The sequence below is a fragment of the Ovis aries genome, chromosome X (assembly GCF_016772045.2).
Source record: "Ovis aries strain OAR_USU_Benz2616 breed Rambouillet chromosome X, ARS-UI_Ramb_v3.0, whole genome shotgun sequence".
NCBI classification, from domain to species: Eukaryota; Metazoa; Chordata; class Mammalia; order Artiodactyla; family Bovidae; genus Ovis; species Ovis aries.
This window is the reverse complement of record NC_056080.1, coordinates 57086355-57106375: the sequence shown is the minus strand read 5'-3', so window position 1 is coordinate 57106375 and position 20021 is coordinate 57086355. Positions and strand designations below refer to the sequence as shown.

Below are 20021 nucleotides of genomic sequence, written 5' to 3'. Positions count from 1 at the left end.
CATTTCCCACTATCCAGAGTTTTGTTTAGAAACTTTAGAATAACAAGAGATTTTAATATCTCCTGGTAGTTCATAAGCCAGTCTCTGTGTCCACAAACCCAATTCCAAACCTCCGATGGTGGTGGGTGACAATGCAGCTTTACTTGGGGGTCGGGCTACAGTACCCATTTGGAGTTGGCTGTGAAATAATGCACAGTGTGCTCGGTGGGTCCTCCTCTCTCAAGGGAGATATGACCTTATGAAAGGGGTGCCAGCGACCCTGAGTCCCTCATCCAAGGCCATCAGATATATCGTTGTCACTTGCTTAGTACACTTTGACCAACTTCTGTATAATTATTGGTATTCTCCGGGCCAGAGGTGCTGCAAAATGTTGCAATGGGGGAAATAGGTGATGTTTCCACTTTGGGACACTGAGGAGAGTTCAAGATGTCATGGCAATTATGCCCTTGCCCCTGCCCATCTTATTCCACCCCTTACCATACCATGAGGTCCCAACCCTTTCTGTCAGCCTTGGCTCCTGTCAGTGCAGTCCTGGTCTACGTCTCCCCGCACCCCTCACCCCCCCCCCAGACCTCCCATCCTGTCTTGTTTCCCTCCTTCCACTACCCTGCTCTGGGGATACCCTTACCTGGCTCTGCCCACTGAACACCTGTAGGGTTGCCAGAAGAGGATTGAGACCTCTGCCACACCTGCCTTTGCCAGCCCTGGCCAGCCTAGTGGAGGTATGTCCAGTAAGGCTGTCTGTGGGCAATGGTATGCCTCAAATGAGAGAATTGAACTACTCTTCCTGTTCTTTTTATATTCACTAGTCCCTTAGAGTTTTGTTTTGTTTTAGTATTTTCCACTATTTTTTACCCAGGGACTCACACATTTCACCTAAATGTTTCAGGATGTGCTCTAGACTTACACCTCGTATTTCACCATAACTAGTATATTAGTTACCTAATGCATTACTTATCTGGTGCCATATCTAGTATTGTTTTTTTTTTCTTTTTTTAACTTGATCATATTTTCCAGGAGCTAATCCCTATAAATAATTATGATTAGCTTTTAGTTTTATTTATACTCCCTAAGTTTATATTTATGTGAACTTTCATTTTATTAATTGCCACCTTGATTTCTTTGTTTTCTATTTCATTTTCTTTGTGTTTGCTTCATTTTGTTCTTTTTCTGACTTCTTGAATTGAATTCCTAACTTAAAGATTATGTTTTGGTTTTCCAGTCTTTTATAATAGTAAAGGAATTGAAACTATACACTTTTTTCTAATGCAGCTGTATCTCATAAATTCTAGTCTCAAAAGTGCAAGTTCAGAATTGATTTCTCACTCTGATTCTAGCTATTGGGGAATGTTTCTTAGTTTCTAACTGGTTACAGTAGTTTTAGCTATCTTTTCTTTCTACTTTTATAATTATGGTTTTACTGTGATCAGAGAATGTAGCTTGTTGAATCTGAACTCAAAATATTACTCAAGATTTTCTTTGCGGCCCAGATTACTCAAGTGAGTTTTGTAAAACTTTAATGGATGTAAGAAAATATATTTTCTGTTAGGTACAGATTACTCATTAGGACTTTTCAATCTAGTTTGATGATTACCACTTCTTTGCTCTGACTTTTTGTCTTTTTGTCTGCTCCAGTTGTTATGTTATCAAAAGATAGAATAAATGTTATAACACTTTAAAACAAATTTGTCCTTGTAGTTCTCTTTTTGCCTGGTAGAGGTGGGAAATCCTAAAGTACGTATCTTAAACTATTTTGCACAATGCCACTATGTGTTTGTTTGTTTTGCTTGTTGAGTCCTTTTGACTTTGAATTTACTTTCCCAAGTACATCATCACCGCTTCTTTTATTTTGCAGCCACTAACCTTATGTGTGGGTTTCCCAGGTGACTCAGTGGTAAAGAATCCACCTGCAATGCAAGAGAGATGGGTTCGATCCCTGGGTAGAGAAGATCCCCTGGAGTAGGAAATGGCACTCCACTCCAGTATTCTTGCCTGAAAAATTCCACGGACAGAGGAGCCAGGTGGGCTACCATCCATGGACCCTCAAAGAGTCAGACACGACTGAGCAACTGAGGCTGCACAACCTTGTGTATCCTTGCCTAAACCTTATTTTGTATTTTTCTCTTTGTTTAAGATATACTTCTTTCAACTATATATAAGTATATGTTTTTTTGCTCTCATCTCACACTGTCTTGAGAGTCAGTCCATTTAAATTTGTATAAATATGATAATCTTCTCTTTTGTATTCTATTCTCCTTATTATCGATTTTACTGTTTCCTAAATGCAACATTTTTTCTTTTCTTCTTCCTAATAACTTAATGATGTTTCTGTTCATTTTTGTCCCTCCCCCTTACCTCACTAATACTTTTTATGTTTACTAATTGTGCAATTATGTATATTGTTATTTCTAATAGGTGTTATTTATGTTTTCTCTATTATTTGATCAGAATATAATTAACCTTACTTTGTAGAGAAGGATACTCTGTCTTCCATATTTGCATCAGGAAGATGAACAGTATTAATTTTGGGGGTTTTCTAGAAACATTTAAACTCCTATTTGGAAGACTGTATTTTTCTTCAGTTCAGTTCAGTTCAGTCGCTCAGTCGTGTAGGACTCTTTGCAACCCCATGAATCGCAGCACTCCAGGCCTCCCTGTCCATCACCAACTCCCGGGGTTCACTCAAACTCAAGTCCATCAATTCTGTGATGCCATCCAGCCATCTCATCCTCTGTCGTCCCCTTTTCCTCCTTCCCCCAATCCCTCCCAGCATCAGAGTCTTTTCCCATGAGTCAACTCTTTGCATGAGGTGGCCAAAGTACTGGAGTTTCAGCTTTAGTATGGTTAAGTCAATTCTGCTTTAAGAAAACTTACTTAGTATTTGTACTCAAAGTTTCCAGTCATTTTATTTATCATAATTTGACTCTAGCTATATGAATGTGAACTTGAGGGTGTGTGTTTTACCACAACAGTTATTGCTAACCATTGTTTCACTCTCTTATCTTGAGATTTATCTTCTGATTCAGTATTCATTTATTTAGAAGACTTCCTTTAGTGTTTTCATCAAATAGAATAAATTGGTGGAATAGTCTTCAAATTATTTAATGTCTGAACCTGTTGTTCTTTTGCTCTAAGGAATGTTGTCTTGGGAGGAGGTATAGGATCTCTGCATTAGAGTCCTTCTTTCTAATTACACTTTTTATTTTGTATTGGAATGTAGCAGATTAACAATCGGAGAAGGCAACAGCAACCCACTCCAGTACTCTTGCCTGGAAAATCCGATGGACGGAGGAGCCTGGTAGGCTGCAGTCCATGGGGTTGCTAACAGTCGGACACCACTGAGTGACTTCACTTTCACTTTTCACTTTCACACATTGGAGAAGGAAATGGAAACCCACTCCAGTGTTCTTGCCTGGAGAATCCCAGGGATGGGGGAGCCTGGTGGGCTGCCATCTATGGGGTCGCACAGAGTCAGACACGACTTAAGTGACTTAGAAGCAGCAGTAGCAGCAGCAGCAGCAGATTAACAATGTTGTGATAGTTTCATGGAAAACAAATGGACTCAGCCATACAAATACATGTATCCAAGAGTCCTTCTTTGTTGATGGCCTAAGAGAAGTGGCTTCTAAGATGGCTCCCAATGACCCCAGACTCCTGGTATCCAAGGCTTTGTGTAATTCCTTCCATTTGTGTAACTCACTTCTAAGCAGTAACGTACCTTTAACATTGAGGAGATGCCACCTTCGTGATTAGCTGACAAGAGATTGTAGGTTCTGTCTTGCTAACAGGCTCTCTTCCTTGTGGACTTAGTGAACCAACTTGCCGTGTTGGGGAGGCCTATATAGCAGGGAACTCAGGATTGCCTTTGACAAATAGTATGAAACTGAGGCTGTCAGTCCAACAGCCCAAATGAACTGGATCCTGCAAACAACCACATAAATGAGCTTGGAAGAACATCCTTCCCCAGGTGAGCCTTCGGATGAGGCCCCAAGCCTAGCTGAGACCTTGATTGCAGCCACATGAGAGACCCTGAAACAGAGGGTCAAGCTACGCTGTGCCTAGGATTTTGACCCACATAAACACTGAGATAATCAGTGCATGTTGTTTTAGACAACTAAGTTTATGGGAATGTGGAGACAGGCAGATAGGGACTGTGGGGTCAGTAATTTTGTGAAAGATACTAGGTTGGTTTCTGAAATGAAAACCGTAGGATCCATCAGGCAAGTTCAGTGTTTGGCTGCTTCAGGAGTCAGTTTTTGAAACCCTGTGGGTCATCAATCGGCAGTCTGGGAAGATGGATAATTGGAAACCTGCCTGGGATGTGGCACTGCTGTACTTGTGTTGGTTATTATTCAATGTTGTCATAGTCATCACTGTGGATTAATAATATTATGAGCCTGGCCATGCTAATGACTAGGGGACTTTGAAATGTCCTCTGGTAGTCCCTGTAGTCTAGCCATGGGTGGCTTCTGCTGGTCAGTGAATAGTTTGCAACCTTGGGCATAGTCCCAGGGACCTGTGGGAAGCAGAGACCAACTTTTGTTGAGTTGGTCAGTCACTGGGGGACTTGTTGCACACCTAGTTTCCAGTGTCTAAGAAAGGAGTGGGGAGGATGAGTTTGAATTTTCACCTCTGTCAGAAGAGGGAAGGCAAGGCAGGTTGTTTTGGATGTGCACTGAAATATGGAGAAGCTCAGTTTATGCCCACAAAATTTTGTCTTCCTTCAGCCTGAGCATTTTGAAGATAATGGAAAATAGGAATCTTGTTTACTGGGAGCTGACCCAGTATGGGGTTCAGAATCACAGACTGACTTTGGAGTCAACTGACTTGGCTTAAGTATTTCCTTGTTCTTCTACTGGCTAGCAGTGTAACCTTGGAGTACCTGACTTAGCCTCACTGTGCTTCGATAGCTTCTGCTGTCAAATGGTCCAAATGATAATCATTGTAGCTGGGATGGAAGGGTGAGCACCACAGACTGTGTGACGGGGGGAGATCCAGGGTATTTGCAGGCAGCAATGTCCAGGTAGGGGTGACCACCAGCCCCAGCTGGGGAGACATTGCCCCCTGATGTCCAGCACTCCCTACTGGCTCTGTGCATGCATTCAGCTGATTGCCACCAGAGTTTCATTTTTCCTGATCCTTGGGGATTTGTTGATTTCCCCTCTATCTTGATCTAGGCAGAAAAGTCCCTTTTTTTTTGAACTTAGAGGATGGCAGGTTAGTGCAGTCTCTAGAGTGAGTACAGTCTCTAGGGCCCTTCTAGTTATTCTTCTTCTAAAAGATGAATAAAGTGGCCTGAGAAGGTACATGACTTGCCCAGGCTCCTGGGGTTGTGAGTGACAGCAGTAGACTGGAGCCAGCCAAGACCAGCGTTCCCACTAAAAGTTCCCTGCAAATTCTGTAAACAGAGGAAGATGAGGGAGCCAGATGTTGCCCCACATTTCCCTCTTTCTGACTGTCCTGAATCTGCTGTCAACTCTGGAGACCATCTGGTTGTCACAGCAGCTCAGTATGACAGTATGCATTAGAAAAGTGCATTGTTTTATTTTTGTTTATTATACAGATAGGGAGTAGTTATCTGTATTTTATATTTATATATAAATACATATTTTTATAATTAAATATGTATAAAATATATATTTATATATAAACATATTAAATAGTTTTATATTTGTAACAGGAAGTTATTGACTGTAAGTAGAAAGAATAAAATTGAAATGTCCTCTAACTCTATTATTTCCTATAATCAGTTCTATTGATTGATTATAACTCTATTATCTCCTAACTATCAATTATATAACATGTTGATGTTTTTTCTTTCAGACATTTTTTTCTGGGTATGTGCTTTAGTGTTTATGTTCATGAGTTTTCAATATATTAATACATGCACACTTAGTTTAAATGAAAACTAGAATTGTTTGGTTACCTTCTCTTTTTGCCTTGTACTCTAACTTAAATATTTTTTCATGCCAGAAAATATTTTGTACACAATTTTAACAGTTTTGTAATATTGAGTCTTAGGATATATCATAATTTTTGTAAATAATATGATCATTGAAAAAGCAAGAGAGTTCCAGAAAAACATCTACTTCTGCTTTATTGATTATGCCAAAGCCTTTGACTATGTGGATCACAACAAACTGTGGAAAATTCTGAAAGAGATGGGAATAGCAGACCACCTGATCTGCTTTCTGAGAAATCTGTATGCAGGTCGAGAAGCAACAGTTAGAACTGGACATGGAACAACAGACTGGTTCCAAATCAGGAAAGGAGTACATCAAGGCTATAGATGTCACCCTGCTTATTTAACATATATGCAGAGTACATCATGTGAAATGCCAGGCTGGATGAAGCACAAGCTGGAATCGAGATTTCCAGGAGAAATATCAATAACCTCAGATATACAGATGACACCACCCTTATGGCAGAAAGCCAAGAACTAAAGAGCCTCTTGATGAAAGTGAAAGAGGAGAGTGAAAAAGTTGGCTTAAAACTCAATATTCAGAAAACTAAGACCATGGCTATCCCATCACTTCATGGCAAATAAATGGGGAAATAATGGAAACAGTGAGAGACTTTATTTTGGGGGGCTCCAAAATCACTATGGATGGTGACTGCAGCCACGAAATTCAAATTCACTTGCTCCTTGGAAGAAAAGATACGACCAACTTAGACAGAATATTAAAAAAGCAGAGGCACTACTTTGCCAACAAAGGTCCGTCTAGTCAAAGCTATGGTTTTTCCAGTAGTCATGTATGGATGTGAGAGTTGGACCATAAAGAATGCTGAATGCTGAAGAAATGATGCTTTTGAACTGTGGTGTTGGAGGGGATTTTTGGGAGTCCCTTGGACTACAAGAAGATCCAACCAGTCAATCCTAAAGGAAATCAGTCCTGAATATTCATTGGAAGGACTGATGCTGAAGCTGAAACTCCAATACTTTGGCCACCTGATGCGAAGAACTGATGCACTGGAAAAGACCCTGATGCTGGGAAAGATTGAAGGCAGGAGGAGAATGGGATCACAGAGGATGAGGTGGTTGGATGGCACTGCTGACTCAATGAACATGAGTTTGAGTAAGCTCCGGGAGTTGGTGATGGACAGGGAAGCCTGGCATGCTGCAATCCATGGGGTCGCAAAGAGTTGGACATGACTGAGCGACTGAACTGAATAATGTTAGCAAACATGTATGAGAGAGTTTTGGTTTTGACAACACCACTGTGGTGAAATATCTGCATTTAAATCTTTGTGCATATACATGACTGTTTTCTAGAAATTGAAATCTTGCATCAGGATGTAAGGACAGATATTAAACAACTTAAGGAGGGAATAGTTGTACACTTCACTTGGTCCCAGTGAGAAACCTGCCTTTTCTAAGTGACACGAAGTCATATCAGTTACAGATGCATAGCTGTGGCCACAGAAGTGCGATGCTCCTTGGGTGTCCCCCAGGGTGGGACCCGCAGCTGAAGTGTGGGTCTTTCCAGGCTGGTGGATCTGATCTCTACAACGTTCTTGACTTCACAGACCTAAGCCCCTTCCCAATAAAAGCAGGAAGTAACCAAATTTTTAATGAGTTATCATTAATTCATGTATTTGGTTTTTTTGCACTCATTGCTTTCCCAGTGTCTTCTGGGAGCATTTAAGAATCCCTGTAGCAAAATGTCAAGATATGCTCTATAAATTTAAGTCAGAGAAGATATAGAGAGAATGAACAAAGTCAGCACCAGGATCTATTTTGACTGTAGGCATTTGTGCCTGATAGTCCTGCAGAGTAATTAAAATTGAGCTAAAAGTTTCTTTCTTACCTTCCTATCAGATGTAGCTGGAAAAGATATGCAGTCATTTGCAAGATTTACATTGGTCACAGGTCAAAAATATGTCGATTCTTCCAGGATAAATGTTTCCTGATAATCGAATTTCAAAAACAAGTTTGATCTCCTTATGGAGTGTAGATGAGTTAACCTTATACTTTATCATCTAATCAGGACACTTTAGAATGGGAAAGAGGCATCATTAATAATTATGCTGGGGGACTTCCTTCCTGGTGGTCCAGTGGATCTGGGTTCAGTCCCTGGGCAGGGAACTAAGACCTTGCAAGCTGTGTAATGCAGCCATTAATAATAGTAATATGGTTATACTGAACAACAGGTGTAAACTGGACAAGGGGTCAGCCTGATGAAAAAGACAGAGTGCTGTCTTTAGTAATCTTGTCATAAGTGTATTATGATATGGTTTGCTACAGTCATCCTCTAGGACAGTGGTTCTCACAGTATGTTCCTTGGACTAGCAGCAGCAGCAGCATTTCAGAGATTGGCAGAAATGCAAATTCTCAGGTCTTACACCTGACTTTTGAGTATGAAGTTCAGCAATATGTTTGCTGATAAGCCCTCTAGGTGTTCTGATACATGTTCAAGTTTGAGAACTGCTGGTTTAGACCCATCTAAAAGAAGCTGAGGGCATAGGGCCAAAGCAGAACTCAGAGGATATGGTTCTTCATGTGCACACCTCACCGACAATTTCATTTCATATAGGTGCAAACCATCGTACATTTGAATTTTTCCCTGGGACTTTTGACAGACACTACTTGGGACTTAGGTAGGCCAAAGTGAAAAGACTATATCAAAACACCACACTGTATACCTTCAGTTCAGTTCAGTTCTGTCACTCAGTTGTGTCCGACTCTTTGCAACCCCATGAATTGCACCACGTCAGGCCTCCCTGTCCATCACCAGCTCCCGGAGTTCACTCAAACTCAAATCCATCAAGTCGGTGATGCCATCCAGCCATCTCATCCTCTGTCGTCCCCTTCTCCTCCTGCCCCCAATCTCTCCCAGCATCAGAGTCTTTTCCAATGAGTCAACTCTTCGCATGAGGTGGCCAAAGTACTGGAGTTTCAGTTTTAGCATCATTCCTTCCAAAAAACACACAGGACTGATCTCCTTTAGAATGGACTAGTTGGATCTCCTTGCAGCCCAAGGGACTCTCAAGAGTCTTCTCCAACACCACAGTTCAAAAGCATCAATTCTTCGGCGCTCAGCTTTCTTCACAGTCCAACTCTCACATCCATACGTGACTACTGGAAAAACCACAGCCTTGACTAGACGGACCTTTGTGGACAAAGTAATGTCTCTGCTTTTCAGTATGCCATCTATATTGGTCATAACTTTTCTTCCAAGGAGTAAGCGTCTTAATTTCATGGCTGCAATCACCATCTTCAGTGATTTTGGAGCCCCCCAAAATAAAGTCTGACACTGTTTCCACTGTTTCCCCATCTATTTCCCATGAAGTGATGGGATGGGATGCCATGATCTTAGTTTTCTGAATGCTGAGCTTTAAGCCACCTTTTTCACTCTCCTCTTTCACTTTCATCAAGAGGCTTTTTAGTTCCTCTTCACTTTCTGCCATAAGGGTGGTGTCATCTGCCTATCTGAGGTTATTGATATTTCTCCTGGCAATCTTGATTCCAGCCTGTGCTTCTTCCAGCCCAGCATTTCTCATGATGTACTCTGCATATAAGTTAAATAAGCAGGGTGACAATATACAGCCTTGATGTATTCCTTTTCCTATTTGGAACTAGCCTGTTGTTCCATGTCCAGTTCTAACTGTTGTTTCCTGACCTGCATATAGGTTTCTCAAGAGGCAGGTCAGGTGGTCTGGTATTCCCATCTCTCTCAGAATTTTCCACAGTTTATTGTGATCCACACAGTCAAAGGCTTTGGAATAGTCAATAAAGCAGAAGTAGATGTTTTTCTGGAACTCTCTTGCTTTTTCGATGATCCAGCAGATGTTTGCAATTTGATCTCTGGTTCCTCTGCCTTTTCTAAAACCAGCTTGAACATCAGGAAGTTCACAGTTCACGTATTGCTGAAGCCTGGCTTGGAGAATTTTGAGCATTACTTTACTAGCATGTGAGATGAGTGCAGTTGTGCGGTAGTTTGAGCATTCTTTGGCATTGCCTTTCTTTGGGATTGGAGTGAAAACTGACCTTTTCCAGTCCTGTGGCCATTGCTGAGTTTTCCAAATGTGCTGGCATATTGAGTGCAGCACTTTCACAGCATCATCTTTCAGGATTTGAAACAGCTTAACTGGAATTCCATCACCCATACCTTAAGTATATATAATTTTTAATTTGTCAGCCATTCCTCCATAAAACTGGAAAAAAAAATTTAATGTTAAAAATTGGTCATAGAATATGCCATTTTCAGTCTGGACTTAAAATTCTGTGCAAGGACTCTGTGGTCAGTTCTTCTTTTAATTTTTTTTAAAATCTCCATTTAAAATATGTTATCCTAAAATATAAAATACAATTGCAATAGTGAGTAGAATTCTTCCAGGATATAAAACTTAGTTTATATATTTTCCCTCCATATATAATCCCTCCATGGTGAGCCATTAGATCAAGGGAAAAAAATGCTTACTTTTTCTATGATGGAGTCCAGCATTTGACCTCAGATTTTTAATTCATTTTGCTTCCCTAAATGTCACAAATACCCTTCTTCGAAATAGAGGTATGTGACATCAGGTTTTGTTTTTGTTTTTTTACCTTCTACGCCTTTGCACTTTTCATCACATTACTTGTTATCCAGCTTAAGCTTCTCCAACACTGGCAGGTAAACTTACCCTGCCATGAGAATTTACCTTTCCTACCTACCTGTTTTTGTTTTTCACATTTTAGTGTTGCTACTGGGCGAGAGGTGTGTATAATATATTTCTCCCTACTCAGTTCCTAGCATAACATCTGGTACTCAACTGCCTAAGAAAGGTGTTTCTGGCAGTTCTCAAATTAGCTGGAGGACTTGAGGGCTTAGTTTAGTTCTAATTTTTATCAATATTTTTTATTGAAGTATAGTTGATTTATTAATACAATATTGTGTTAATTTCTGCTGTATGGTAACGTGATTCAGTTAAACAGATACATACATTTTAAAGAATTCTTTTCCATTATGGTTTATCACAGGATATTGAATATTGTTCCCCGTACTATGCAGCACGACTTTGTTGGTTGTCCATTTGATATAAAAATAAGTTTGCATCTGCTAATCCTAAATTCCAATCCATCCCTCCCCCTTCTCCTCTCTCTTGCCTAAGAGAAGTCTGTCGTCTTATGTCTCTATGTGGGCCTGTTTCTATTTTGTTGGTAAGTTGATTTGTGTCATGTTCTAGATCCCACATATAAGTGACATCATTTGGTATTTGTCCTTCTGTGTCTATTTCATTTAGCATAATAATCTACAGTTTCCTCCATGTTGCTACAAATGGCATTATTTCATTCTTTTTTGATGGCTGAGTACTATTCCATTTGGTATATATTTATATATCTCACATCTTCTCTCTTCATTCATCTGTCTACATAGTCCTCATTTTTAGTAAATAATACAGTGAACATGGTGAATTGCAGAAACTTCAATTATATTTTCTCCTACAAAATGTTATATTATGTATTTGGCAATATGCATACTGTTTTATACTAGGATTTATTAAGGACTTCACTGGTGGCACAGTGGATAAGAATCCACTTGCCAGTGCAGGGAACACAGGTTTGATCCCTGATCCAGAAAGATTCCTGGTGTAGGAGTAGGGGAATGTTGGATCTGAGCTATAGAGATCTGTGGTATGTATAGTGCCACAGTGGTGCCCTCAGTTTGTGGCTTGGGAGCAAGACAGCGAAATTATCTCCTAAGTGACACAACTGTGGGAAAGGGTAAAAATTCAGGGTGGAAGAGTCCTCTTCTGAGATATACCACTGGAGGAATGGATAAGTCAGGGAGATTCATAAGCTACCAATGGTAAAAGAGCATTAGAGAAGAATGGGTGGTGTCAGACTGGTCATGAGGGAGTTCAGGATGTTTCAACACTCAGTACATACAGAGGGCTTCTCTCCAGTATGAACATTCAGGTGTACAATGAAGTGAGACTTCTGAGTAAAGATTTTCCCACAGTCACTGCATTCATATGGTTTTTCACCAGTATGAATTCTCTGATGTGTCATCAAGACTGACTTGTAAGTGAAGTCCTTTCCACATTCAGTATAAACATAATCTCTTTGTCCAGTCCAAGTCTTCTGGTGTACAAGGAGATCTGATCTTTAGGGAAGACCTTCCCTTGTGGCTCGTTGGTAAAGAATCTGCCTGCATCGTGGGAGACCTGGGTTTGATCCCTGGGTTGGGAAGATCCCCTGGAGAAGAAAGGCTACCCTTTCTTCTGGCCTAGAGAATCCCACGGACCGTATAGTCCATGGGGTCACAGAGTCGGACACGACTGTGTGACTTTCACTTTCCCACATCTTGTGTAGGTATGGGTTTTTTCCCTGTGTGAGTTTTGCTATGCTCATGCATTTGTGATTTGGAAGGGAAAGATGTCCCATAGTCACTGCATTCATATGGTTTCTCTCCACTATGAATTCTTTGATGTGCAATCAAGTGGGTCTTCTGGATAAAAGCCTGCCTACATTCAGTGCATATGCAGTGTTTCTCTCCTGTATGAATTCTGATGCAACCTCACTATTGACTGATGAGTGAAAGTTTCATCACATTCATTGCATTCATAGGGTTTTCCCACAGAATGACTAATCTGATGGACAAAGAGGTGTGGCTTCTGAGTGAAGACCTTTCCACATTCACTGCATACATAGGCTATCTTCCCAGTAAGAAATTTTCAATGAGGAATGTGTTCTTGTTTCTGGCTGAGGGCTTTCCCACACTGACTAGGTTCACAGAATTTCTCATTTAGATGAGAATTAACATAGTATAAGTAAAATTTGACTATAACCAATAATCTTCTCAAGGTTTTACTCATGGTACTTCTATTAGGACTTGTAAGTTTAACCTATACTTCAAACCATTACCAAATGAATCACATTTAAGGCATTGTTCTTATGAACTAACTGTGGGCTCATGTAAGTTATTTTTCCAGTGTACTTATGTTCACAATCTCTATTATTCAATATGTTCTTATTTATCAAAGCAACATGACACAGAGATCTATTTTGGTTTTCTTTATGTTTACTTGGTCATCATATGACCAGTTTTTTTTAATTAAAAATGATTAATCATTTTAATTAAAATGAAACAAGGAATAATTCCTCTCGAATATCATTGTGAAATGAAGCTTTTACAATAACTATAAACTGTAAGATTTCAATCCCATGCTTCTCTCCTAAAAGGAGAAAAAGAAGGCAAAATTCAAAAGTAAAACAGTTGTCAAATATAGAGGAGCTACATGCAACTTATCCAGGTTGTACACAGGGAATCCAGATGATGATAATGACAGAAAACACTCCTATGGTTCTTATTATATGCTATGTACTTATAGCTTTTAAGATATGCCAGGCACTGTTCTAAGTGACACTTAACTATGTACATACATATAAACTCATTTAATTCTCACAGAAAACATATAAGATAGATACTATTATGCATATTTTTAAAAGAGGAAACTAAAGCCCAGAACAGGTAAATAATTTTTCCAAGGTGACACAGGTCATATGCAGGAGAGATTAAAGCAAGGCAGCATGTCTCCACTTACATAGACTATCTGGTACCCATTTAGTTCTTCCAGCAGCTCAGCTTTACCCTAAATAATGTACCAATTCACCTGGAAGGGGAAGTCTGGTGATTTGTAGAAGATGAAATACAATAGGTTTTTAACATTAAATAGAATGAATAAGTTATGCTATTAACCATATACCAAATTTTAAAATACTGACACTGATTGGATCATGAAATCCAGTCTGTGTTCCTCTTTTGGTTAGGCCAAAATAGTGAAATCTAGAACTTGGTCTTATCCCTGCTAAACTTCACTATTCTTTCACTCCTATGCTGTACTCTTTATATCCACAAGCCTCACTTCATTTACTCTATAGATAGTAAGCATCCCAATTCATAGGCATGGACTGAGAACTTTTTCCAACTTTGTACTTCATTTAGTATATATGTAGAAAACTCACCAGAGCCAAAAATATTTAGTTATAGCTACCACTATTCAATGTAAAAAGTTAATACCTGTGCTGAAAATAATTATCTTTAACATTCTGAGCCCATAGAATTACTTATGAGCACATAAATAGAGTCATAAGTCTGGAAACATAGCTATGACAGTGAGGTTGCATTCTGCTAGTCATGAACATGTCTTCAAAATATCCAGTTTATTTCCCAATCCAATAATTATTCACATACACTTCTTCCATTAATTTGGCCCTTTGTGCTCTTTGTGCCAGTTCAAAATATATATGTGATTCATAGATCAGTTAAGAGCACAGTGCTCTGAAAATAGTCCACAGTCTCACCACAACTTTAGGGAGACATAATTTTCTCTGAATTTTAAAAGTGGACACTATGTGGCCCACCTTGATGCATTTTGAGTACGAGTTGTCTGCTTCACTAGAGTGACTAATGAACAAGGCTGAATTCTTTTTTGTTTTCAAGCCATTTCCCTCCTTCCTACTAACAATCTGTTTCTTTGAACTCTTTTTGACACACTTAAAAAAATAAACCCACTGAAACATCTCCACAAAACTATTAATGGCAGTACTTGAACTGGTTTCTCCATTTTTCCACTAGAAAATTTAAGAATAAAATATATTACTGTTCTATTCTTAAAGATTTTTCATAGATACGGGATGGAAAATAATCATATACCACCAATCTAAAAACATTTGTAGAGAAATATTTCTGGAAGGAAGTTAATAAATGATTAACATTGGTAGTCTCTGGGGAAGAGAACTGGGGGCCAGAGGTGAGAGTGAGATATTTTACTGTGTACTCTTTCACAGTTTTTGATTTTCAAAGTTTGTGAATGTATTACCTCTCAAAAAATTTTTAAATTAAAAATTAAAGGGGGAAAGTTTTTATTTGTTCTGAGTTTCTTGGGATGGTGGGGGTGAGAAAAGGAAAAGAATATTAGATATTGGAATGAATAAAGGCCCAATTTCATGGTACAGGTGAAGCCTGTGTCTAAATAGAGCTCTAAATAATCAAGAGCCTAGACACAGAGAGAAATTTCCTATGTAGGAAACAATAAGAAAGCTGGAGTTAAACATGAGTTGTGGAAGATATACAGATATGAATTTGAGTTGGAAATAAGGGGCCTGCTGTCATTAAGAGGAAAGTTTAATTATCATGTATTACATAATAGGGACTAACTGCAATTTTATTTCATAAGGCTAGTACAAGATAAATGTCATGGTTTAGGTGATGAAATCTGTCAGTAGCACCTAAAATGAACTTGTTAAAAAATGGAATCAGTTAATCCCATTAAGAACAGAATAATCCAAACATGATAAAATACGAATTTGCTTTTAGGTGACATATATGGAACTTGAAAAAAAAAAGGGCATTTAAATAATATTTTAAAGAGGAAAAAATAGGATTGCAGAGTGAAAAATATTGAAGAGGAGAATAATATCTGATTTGGGCAGTGATGATTCCAGTTAATAATATATTGAGAATGAAGGAACAGCACAGCTTTGAGAAATGTCACTCTACATAGGTAAAACATGGTACTAGGGTACAGTTATAATGTAAGGACTAAAGGTATCACTATATGCATCAGTAAAATAGGGGGAAAGAAGTGTTCAGAATGGATGGAACATCCCCTTAAGGAAGGGAAGAGCAGAGGACAGTAGACAGGGCCTTTCAGTTAGAGGGAATGAAAGGAAAAAGGTTTGTAAAAAGAAAACAAGGTACTCATCAACAAGGAAAACACAAAATAGCTACAGTTACAAATGGATAGAACAATAAGAACAAGCACTTCAAAGAATGGAATCCCATATGGATAACAAATACAATTAACATGCAAAGTAGCTGATTATAAGAGAAATTGAAACACAAACACCACAAAGTTAGCAGCTGAGGATGAGACAGGGTGATGAGCAACAGTATAGGATCTGATGTCAGTGTTGTCATTTGTGAAACGAAATGAATCTGGTTCTAGATGACAGTTGAGAAGCTGGAGAGGAAATGGAAAGGGATTGGCAGGAGCAAGAGCAGGACTTGGTGGTTTTGAAAGGAGGCAGATCCATGAAATCTGAGTACATAAGGACAAAAAGTATGCTGGGACTGTGGCAGGACAGAAGAAGCACAAAATAGCAGGGAAGGAAAAAGTAACTAAGAAATCAAGGTGTTTGAGAAGGAAGCGTGGCAAATAATCTAAAGTACAGGAATAGGGGGAGAAGGGCAGATAGCTCTCCTGCCAAAAAGCCAAGCAAAGAAGACAGTGGATATTGGCAAGGGTCATACTAGGAGATCGTGTTTAAATATTAAAGGGGTTTCTGTCGACTTTGTCTAAGCAACTGTAAAAGTTTAGAGAATTTTTTTTACAGAAGCAATTTGCAGTTTTTAATGAGTCTGTAAATCAAAAAGCTCCCATTTCAAAATAAAAACAAATTCCAGATCATGTAGATGTTTACAGTGACTACGTTTATCTAAATATATACATGTTCAGTTGTAAGATGTTAACTAAACTTCTGTGACAAATATGCTTTTTATTAATACCAAGAACATTATATAATTAATACAGAGTCCTAAGGATAATCTAGTCATCACTAAGTTTTATTTAAGTCTTCACTTAAGATGCTGTTATTTCTAGCACAAGTAAGCAGGCACAATCTTTCATATGCTCAAACACTGGAATTTTTGATTGTCACCATATCAGCTGGCTTGCAAACAAGAAGCCAACCATTTTAAGAATGTTTTAAGTGAACAACTTGCAAACCCCAGGGATGGATAAACCCTCAGGATGCATTTACAACCATCACAACTGTGGCTGAAGACTGTGCATGCCCTTCTTCTGATATGAGATCTCAAAGCAGTATGGTTCAAAATAAAAGATTTTAATGAAAAATTCTCATATGCACAATTTCTCCACCAATTTGTATGTGTCAACCATTTAGTGAACTTTTCCACATGAAAAAAAGGAATAGAAAACTGGACACCATGTTTCACTATCTCAGTTAATATTCACAATTAGAGTGGCTACAGTTCAGGACATAACATCATCAATGCTGACCAGAGCCAGTTTATAGTGAAATTAAGTCCTTTACACCAGGTAAATGGTTGTCAACAAGCACAGGCTAGTGTACATATGAACTCAAATTTCTAGATTTGGGGAGAAACAAATGCTGATCCAGTTACCTGCTCTGCTTCTTCTGTTCCTTGAATCATGCTTGGAAACCTGTCACTTTACTTTTGGTTTTGTCAGTTTGCTTGCCTTTGGGGGTTTGGGCCTGCTGACCCTGCCCACTTGAAGAGGCTGCCTGCTGTGCTGCTTTCTGCTTTAACACTGTCCACTCAAATGCATAGTCATGTTGGTGATTCAGGGTCCTGAAAAGAAGGCGGAATAGCAGCCTCAAGTACATGTAGTCCAGGGCTTCTTCAAAGCACAGCCCACAACAATACTTTAAGTACATGGCAAATTCTACAGGAAATCCCTTACATAAAACATCAACAGGTGTGGCCATCTTCTTTTCGCAAATCTTTTCATATTTTTGTTTCATTGTTGCAGCCTTTACTTCTTGCCATGGCAGGCTGGCTCTATTAAAATACATCAAAACATATCCTAATGATTCCATGTCATCTCGCGGACTCTGTTCAATACCAAGATGTGTATTGATGCTAGCATAAGAACAGTGCCAGTGAGATTTTTACCTATTCTGTATGGTATGTGCTGTCTTGTACTGTTATCTAAGTACTTTTTGGCCAAACCAAAATCAATAAGGAATAACTTCTTCCACGGCTGCCCAGTACCCATCAGGAAGTTACCTGGTTTAATGTCTCTGTGTATCAGATTCTTTGTATGCACATATTTGACTCTACTGACCATCTGGTCAGCTAACATAAGTACAGTTTTCATTCTGAGGCTTCTTGAACAGAAATTGAAAAGATCTTCGAGGCTGGCTCCAAGAAGATCCATGATTAGCACATTATAGTCGGTTCCCTGATCATACCACCGTATCTGGGGGATGCCAACCCCACCTTGAAGAATGTTATAGAGTTCGCTCTTGTACAGTAACTGGGATTGCGTCACCCTCTGAGATTCTAACTTCACTGCCACTTCCTCGCGGTTGGTAATGTTGATTGCCAAATAAATGTCCCCGACAGAGCCAGACCCAATCTTCCGTACCAGTTTATATCTCCCTCCGATGATGAAATCGGCCTTGGAGCCGCTGCAGCTTGCCATCCTGAGAGACAAAGATGGCGCTGGGGCTAAGTCCCGACACCTCTAAGGGGAGGATGGAGGCCTCTAGGTCTCGTCCACGGAGCAAGGCTGCGAAGGGCAGAAGGAAACAGAAAATGCTGGCTGTTTCTCAGCGTTACAGGGCTCAGAATCAGCCAAGGGGAACATAGCCACGGCTACAGTCAGGTTTCTTTTCACTAGGCCGCAAATTGTTGAGGGGGTTCTCACCGTTAGCAGGCTGAGTGACTTGTTTCTGGCGGTCGCCTTGGCCTCGCTTTCACGGCGACTTCGGGGGCTGGTAAAGGGGAGCCGTGAAGTTAGGCTGGCGATACCACTGTCACAACTGCCACCGGCACCCGTCAGGAGGGACCCTGGTCACTCTGCCAACACCGCCGTCTTATTACTCCAGCTCCAGCCAACACAAAATGCTCCCAGTTCCCAGAAGCTGCTTCATGGCACAGAACACTCTGGGAAAGAAATCATGGGCGCTCGTAGAACCTTTAAGACAGGTTATCTTCACAGCCTTTAAAGGCATCAGCCTCTCCTAGAAAAACAGATCTGCTCAGGTCATACTCACTCACCTAACCAGCTGTGATGTGGGGTTTCCTCCTCCAATGTCCATGGGCCCTCTTCTTGCTCCAGCTTGAAGATGACCGCTGGTTTGGGAACTTGGTTCCCTGTGAACAGGACATGTTATAGAATTGGGTCCAGTTAACTGGGTTTCAGGGCCTTTCAATGACACTTCTATTTGCTCTTCAGGAAAGTAATCCCATTTCCCTGGGAATAGAGTCATAATCACAGAAGGGTAAAAGGACTGAAGTATCTCAGGCAAATCAAAGATGACACCGTTACACACTTCAGATGCCCCAGAGCATTCAGCAGCTGAGAATGGAAGCAGCCTCTCTGAGGCCCCTGGCAGGTGCACAGGGCAGCTGTGCTCACTTCCCCACTGCACACAGGTGGCTGTAGGTCTCCAGTGTCACATCCTGGTACAGGCACCTCTGTACAGGGTCCACGTGCTGCTACTCCTCTCTGCTTAAGTCCATGGTGATGTCCTTGAATGACCCCTATAACATCACAGTCCTATTCAAGGTGACAAGGTCAGCACTGGGGGATTGAGCAAAGAGGACTAGGAAGTTAGTTGTTTTTAATAATTTTCAACATGATATGGTAGGCTTATCAAATACCTAGTTATACCTAATATTTTTCAGGATACAAATATCTGATAAATATTAATTTCTCTTATTCATCATGTGTTAAATTCAATCAGCAAATCATTATTCAGAAATTAAGATTAAATTCTCTTTTCTAAATCTTCTAGTTCTTTTAGGAAATACCTAGAATTTATTTCTTAAACAGGTAGGTACCAGACATGCTGGATTCTTTGGTCAGCACTGTGTCCTGCTTTGCTTCAGTTGTGTCTGTTTGTGACCCCATGGACCGTAGCCTACCAGGCTCCTCTGTCCGTTAGAGTCTTCAGGTAAGAATACTGGAGTGGGTTGCCATTTCCTTCTCCAGGGGATCTTCCTGACCAGGGATCAGACCTGCATCTCCTGTATTGGCAGGCAGATTCTTATCACTAGCACCACCTAGGAAGCCCATCTGAGACCTCAGCAAAAACAGTTAACATTCCTATTTCTTCCACTAGTTTCTCTGAGGCAATCTAGACTTTTTCTATCAAGCACCTACAAATCTTTGCAGCCTCTACCTGCTGCCCAATTCCAAAGCCCCTTCCATGTTTTTAGGTGTTTCTTATAGCACTCCGCTTCTCAGTACAGAAAGCTGCAGTTTCCTAGGGCTGTTGTAACAAAGTACCACCAATAGGGTGGCTCCTAATAAGAGGAATT

General features: G+C 40.0%; 1 protein-coding gene and 1 pseudogene across 1 annotated transcript in view; one reads left to right on the top strand and one right to left on the bottom strand.

Annotated features, from left to right (window-relative positions):
• ZNF81 (zinc finger protein 81) overlaps nt 1–20021 on the top strand; it is a 746478-nt gene that overhangs the window by 357720 nt on the left and 368737 nt on the right. The gene's annotated exons all lie outside the window — the stretch shown is intronic.
• LOC105605483 (casein kinase I-like) lies at nt 12987–18177 on the bottom strand (annotated as a pseudogene).